Genomic DNA, 7,029 nt, shown 5'->3' with positions numbered 1-7,029 from the left:
GCTAGACTGGTGAAATACATGCCTGGTGGCAATCCCACTAGTAGCCCCTAGCAAACAATCACCAGGGACATTAACTGGTCAGGTATGTTAAAAATAAACATCTGCTGATAAACATCACTTCCTGCCCATAAAAATCTTCTCTGTACTTACATATCAGTTGAACATTCTACCCATTATGATCAGATCTGATACAGTTTTTGGTGAGATGGAGTAGCCACTTGCTGTAAGCTGGGTGACAGTGAGACAGATATATTATGATATGAGACATATTGTTTTGCATTTACTTTAAATGTTTCATTGTACATTTTTTAGGGTAATAGAATGTTTGGCGTAGTAGTGGTGGGAATTGGCATTGTTGGCTCTGTGAGAATTCGGGATATCCTCAACCCGTTGCAGTCCAGCCCTTCAGAGAGTCTGAAACTGATTGGCTTTGTATCAAGGTTAGTTTGTTTTCTCAAGTACATATTATGAATCTATGAATCATTCTGCTTTTTGTTAATAAGAAACATGGCACAGCAGTTGGTGTAAAATCTACATTTTACACCAGACCAATTTAAAGTTTTGCTTTGTTTTCCTCCTTGTGCAACTGTACACATATCTTATAATGTCTTTTACTCAGGAGAAAACTTGACCGGTTTAATAATGCAAAGCAGATTGAGCTGGATGAAGCACTGAAAAGTAAAGATATTGATGCTGCTTTTATTTGTACAGATAATCAAAACCATGAAGAGAGTATCAGGTAGTTATAGCTTGGATTTTTATCTATGTGTCTTCCCATAGAATGCTGCTTTTTCTTCACACTGCATTTTTTTTTATAAGACAGGCTGCTGAGGTGACTTGCTGTGACACTGCTGTGTATTCTGTGCTTTTCTCCTTTGGAAGAAACTTAGTGGTGTCGGAGGCACCAATGAAGCAGGATGCCGGGGAAACCAAACATAAAACATTGAATATTTATTAGTCCTGGTTAAAACACAAAGTAGAAGTGTGGGCAGGGGAACCAGCTTTACGCGTTTCGTGACCAAAGTCACTTCATTAGAAGCTTAGGCACCCCATATGGGTACAAAGCTTATAAAACCACACCAATAAAAAATGCATATTAAGTTAAAATCAAATGGTCACTATACATATGAAAATAAATCTCCAATGATTAATATACACCATGCATTCAAATTGAATTAATGGTCATAATTATTGCAATAATAATTGAAACAGCAGATAAAACATGGTACAACCCATCATGGTTAAATAAGAGAGCAAAATAGTACTGACAATCAAAAAATTTTTCTTTTCTCCTTTTTCAGCTTTGAATAGCAACACAGCAGCTTGTTTATACAGGTATGGGACCTGTTATCCAGAATGCTCGGGACCTGGGGTTTTCCTGGATCTTTCCATAATTTGGGTCCTCATGCCTTAAGTCTACTAGAAATTCATTTAAACATTTAATAAACCCAATAGGTTGGTTTTGCTTCCGATAAGGATTAATTATATCTTAGTTGGGATAAAGTACAAGCTACTGTTTTATTATTACAGAGAAAAAGGAAATAGTTTTTAAAAATTTGGATAAAATGGAGTCTATGGGAGACAGCCATTCCATAATTCGGAGCTTTCTGGATACCGGGTTTCCGGATAAGGAATCCTATACCTGGATAAACTATTGTAATGTTTCTGAAGCAAAAAACACCAGTTTTACCAGTGCAAGGCAAGAGTATACTATATTTTCATTACTTTAAACGACTTTTCATTTTTTGGTGTTACTGTTCCTTTACGCTACTATAGCATTTAAAGGAGAACTAAAACCTAAAAATGAGTGCTAAAAATGCCATATTTTAAATACTGAACTTATTGCACAAGCCTGAAATTTTAGCTTCTCAATTGCAGCAGTGATCCAGGACTTCAAACTTGTCAAAGGGGGTCACCAAGTCTGTGACTCACATTCTCAGTGCTGTTGATATTCATTGCAAAATACCAAGCAGAAAATTAGGTTAGCCTGTAATATAAGATGATTATTAAATTCTAATGCTAGTTGCACTGGTGTCTGTGCTGGCAAGTAGTAATTATCTGTATTTATTACGGATGTACCGAATTCATTATTTTGGATTCGGCTGAACCCCCGAATCCTTCGCAAATTAGTATTCGGATTTGGTTCGGCTGGGCTGAAGGATTCGTCCTGGCCGAATCCGAACCGAATCCTGGATTCGGTGCATCCCTAGTATTAATTACCAATCTGCCTTATATTGTGACGTTTATATTCTATGTGTACTGAATATTGTGAGTTGATCCCTAAGCTAAGTAAGTGACAACAGCACAGAGCATGTGCAGTGCATCAGCAGAAAAGAAGATGGGGAGCTACTGGGGCATTTTTGGTGGCACAGATCTTGCCTGCTAATGGGTTTTGGTTGCCTTGGGCTGGCATAGAAGCCCAAAACATAATGTATAACATTTCTAGCCCCCTTCTTTAGTTAAGCTTTAGTTCTCCTATAAGCCAGCACATACCCCAGTGCAGTTAGTTGTTCAGATCTGGACAGCATTCCCTACTCAAATAAATCGTACATTTAAGAAGTAAATTAGTGTATATGATATCAAAATCCCAGACAGCTTATTTGTAAGACAATAAAAAACCTAAAACCTCTGGTTTTGCTAATGTTACTAGTTAACTACAGCAAGCAGTTAAAGTGCTTGTTCACCCTTTAAAGGGGTAGCTCACCTTAAAGGTAACTTTTATTATTCTATAATATTATTCTATAATTCAAAGCAACTTTTCAATTGGTTTTCATTATTTACTGTATTTTTTATAGTTATTTGCCTTTTTCTTCTGACTCTTTGCAGCTTTCAAATGGGCGTCTCTGACTCCCTTCTAAAAACCAAATGCTCTGCATGACTACAAATGTATTGTTATTGTTACTTTTTATTAATTATCCTCCTATTCATATTCCAGTCTCTTATTCAAATCAATGCATGGTTGCTAGGGTAATTTGGACCCTAGTTACCAGATTGCTTAAGATTCAAATTGAAGAGTTGCTGAATAAAAAGCTAAATAACTCAAACCCCGTCAATAATAAAAAAATTAAAACAAATTGCAAATTATCTCAAAATATCACTCTCTACATCATACTAAAAGTTATCTCAAAGGTAAACAACCCGTTTAAATGAACTTTTAGTATGATGTAAAGAATATTCTGAGACAATTTGCAGTTGTGTTTCATTTTCAGTAGCAGAGACATTAGCCTTTGCAGCTACAGGGCACAAAGCTGGACGTATTGTCCTTCACTATTAGAGGGCACATTTACACCCACACTGGTTCAGCAGCACTATACATATAATTAATATTTTCTAGGCTAGAAAAATACATTTTGACTTCAATTTAAACTTTCAAATATTTTTTCTGTGAAAACTGCAACATAGAATTTCACACAATGTGCAAATTAATAATATTTCAGTGTTTTGTTCTCTTTTTATGTCATGGTGATTCTGATGTTTTGTTTAAGGAATTTCCTAAAGGCTGGTAAACACATCCTGGTGGAGTACCCTATGGCATTGTCAGCAGATGCAGCATATGATTTATGGAGACTTGCAGAGCAGAAAGGTATATCCATTCATGGTCCCAAATCTCCTCATTTTTCAGATAAAAGCTACTAAATTGTCTGATGTTTACAGTGTTTCTGACCTCAACCTTAATAGCGCAAAATACATAGTTACATAGTTCATTTGGTTTTTAAAAAAAGTCCACATTCAACTCCCCAAATGATCCCTAGTGCATATATTTACATGCACCTTTACAGACCTATCAATACACTCATGTAAAATATATAATCATGGCTATACTAAACGTAGAAATACTAAAAGTAGATCTCAAACTCACTATATCCTTCTTCAAGAAGTCACCCAAACCATCCTTATAGGTCTTAATAGGGATGTTATACTTCTTCAAGAAGTAATAGAATCTGCCATCACAACATCACCCAGCAGAGCATTCTACAACCTCACTGCACAGGCAGGCAGTCTCTGTAATCTTTTTTTCTATAATCTCCTCTATTATACTAATAGAGGATAATTATGTGTCCTTGCAAATGCCTTTCCCTTAAAAAAACAAGCCTAGGCTTGCTCATAGTTAATTTCACCCATTTTTTTACTAGTTTAGTTGCACATCTGCACTCTCTCCAGCTCATCAATAACATTTTGTTATATTGATATACATATTGATATGCTACCTTGAAAGAGTACAGTAATTCTAGTAAGTTGCCAATTTCAATAGAAATTATTTTATAAAAAAAAGAATCCCAGCTGCACCTTTAAATTTAAAAGCATGAATAGTTACAATACTTTTATATTATATTACATTCACACTAATGGGCCAAACTAAGATGCAAGCTGTAAGGGTCAAACTGACACATTTTCACTTGATTCCATTACACAGGATGAATACACATGAGTTCATTTAATAATATCCAAGACGCAAGTGAAAGAATATTTCTGGAAACTTGAGCTCTACTTGATGTCAGGTCCTATTTTTGAAAGTCTCTATATTTTTAGCACAGCCCCTGATGTGTGTGTTTAATTGTGGGGCATCAGTGCTTTCATGTAACGAATTGACTGGTAGGTCAGACCAGGGAATGCCAAGCCCCTGAGCTGCTGTCATACTGTTATCAGTAGAGTGGCTACTAAGCACAGGGCTATTTATAAATTAGAGCAGGACATAGAGACATTGTGTGCATTTGTTGACTTTAAATTAACTAACAAGGTGCATATTTGATAGTGGTTCTTCATCAAACGTTTCATTGAAGAAAGTATTAAGTAATGAATGCCCATACTCATCAATCTTGCTTACATCCTTTCATCCTTTTTGTCCTGGATTAGAATATAAAGATATGAAAATATAGGGGATGGCCGCTAAGAAAAGTATAAAGGCTTGCGTGTCTGTGTTTGTTGTAAGACTATTTACATACATTGGGTAGCAGCTGTTATTTTTATTTGTGGAGTTGCCCTTAATTTCCATTTTGTTATGTTTTTGCAGAAATACAGTCTATAAATAAGCCCTTTTTAAGTCCTTTTGTAAAATGTTTAGTTTTTGTCCTGACCTTCACATGAACATCAGTAGTTACAGCAGCACTTTGCCTGAGTTGGAGAATTGTGGGACTGGTCACTGCAGGAAGGCTGTAGCCCAACCTCAAGGGAGATAAGTTATCAGAAATGTCCAGCCCCAGGCTCCCTTGTGGAACCAAACTTAGATGTCAGTGGGTACTAGAAAATCTGATCAAAGCTCATTCACATATTAATCAGAAAGGCTAGAAAATCTCATCAAGCAAGGAGTGTATCAGCCTTGGATGAGGGTCACTGTGCAAACCTTGTCCTGTGATCCAATCATGGACCATGGGGTTATCCTAAAACATCAACCCCTTCTGGCTAAATATTTGATATTGCAGGCTATGGGCAAAAATTTTCTCTTCCCTACTCTAAATTGGGTCTAACACTTTTTGTGTTTTTTTGAAGGCAAAGTCCTACATGTGGAGCACATAGAGCTGCTTACAGAGGAATACAAGCAACAGAAGAAGGAAGTACAGGGCAAAAAGCTTGTGGAAGGAGTGCTGCATTTCACTGGTAAGGCCTAATCATAACCATGTCACTACCCTAACTGGCAGCAGAATCCTTTGTGCAGGCAACTAGATTTTACAATACTACAGTGCATTTCATTACTAATTTGTGGTAAATGAGTAGTATAATAAGAACATTCATTACTTATTAACCTTTACATAACTAACATTCAGTTGGTATAAACCATTTTAACTAAGCTGGTACACTGCTTAGCCTATGACAATTGAGGATGAAAAACCTGGTATTTCTTTCTGCTCTAGGAGGTCATCTAGATGAGAACCTTTCTGGATTTCCATCTTTTAGTGGCATTGCTCGACTAAGCTGGCTAGTTGATCTATTTGGTGATCTTACTGTCACCTCAGCCACAAGAGAGGATCAAAAATAATTGAATTATTCCAAGCTTACAGCACATTTCCTGACTGCAGAAAACAGGTCAGTGCATTAATACTCTACATGTTAGCATTATTTTGGGATCAGGTAATACATTACATATTTTAAAAGACGTATGCAATAAGCTATGCCTTTATACCCTTCAAAGGCTTTACAGTTTACCTTTTTAACCTTTTATATATATATTGTCTGCACTATAAGTACATACAGGTACACTTGATTTTACCCCAAATTCAAAGCCTAATGCCTATACCTATTATACAAACATATTATTTCAGTAAAAAGTTGTATATTTTATTTTTAAAAACTGTATGACTTTTTCTCTCATAGACCGTTGACCTGGGTTGAAGAAAGGGCACCAGGCATGAAACGAGATAAGCATATCCACTTCTCTTTTACAACGGGCATTCTAGACACATTGCCTCCATCCAGCAGGGCATCAGTAGGTCCCTTTATGCAAGATCAGAATTTATTTGCAAAGAAACTTTTGGGGCAAGTAACCAGGGAGGAGCTGCTAGCAGAGAAGCAACGGATTCTGAAGTGCATTAACCTGGCAGAAGAGATAAAAAAGAAGTGTGAGCCTTAATAAGAACAGTACAAATAATTACACTTTATATTTTGAATGTCTGCACCATACATTTTTTATTGAATGGTAGGTAAAGTTACTGTATATTCACTTTTGAATAAATAATAATTTTGAATTATTACACATTTGCAGTCAGTCATAAGAACCAGAAACATTTACCCACCATGCAAAATGAGAATTTATGAATATAATAAAGGGGGCTAGTTTCCAAATTGTTTTTCAATAGTACACAACAAATAATTCCTTTTTTTGGTTGCTTTATTTTTAAAAATGTATTTGTTTTGTCTTTTTCTTTTTGCATTTTGTATTGTAGCAGATCTATTTCGTTCGGAAGTTTAGCAGCTATGCTGCAGGCCAGGCTTCCATGTGATTGTAGCACCCCCACACCCGTCCCTTTTAGTGGTGGCCCCATGCCTTTGGAAATGGGTGTTGTTCTGGGCAGTCTCTCTCTCTCTTAAAAGCCG

General features: G+C 36.2%; 1 pseudogene; it reads left to right on the top strand.

Moving 5' to 3' along the window:
* The first annotated feature begins 289 nt into the window (after positions 1 to 289).
* On the top strand, positions 290 to 6,686 carry LOC108719698 (annotated as a pseudogene).
* Positions 6,687 to 7,029: the final 343 nt, after the last annotated feature.

Source organism: Xenopus laevis, chromosome 6S, assembly GCF_017654675.1.
Source record: "Xenopus laevis strain J_2021 chromosome 6S, Xenopus_laevis_v10.1, whole genome shotgun sequence".
NCBI lineage: Eukaryota > Metazoa > Chordata > Amphibia > Anura > Pipidae > Xenopus > Xenopus laevis.
Note: the sequence above shows the minus strand (reverse complement) of the source record. Positions and strands in the feature narration are given on the sequence as shown.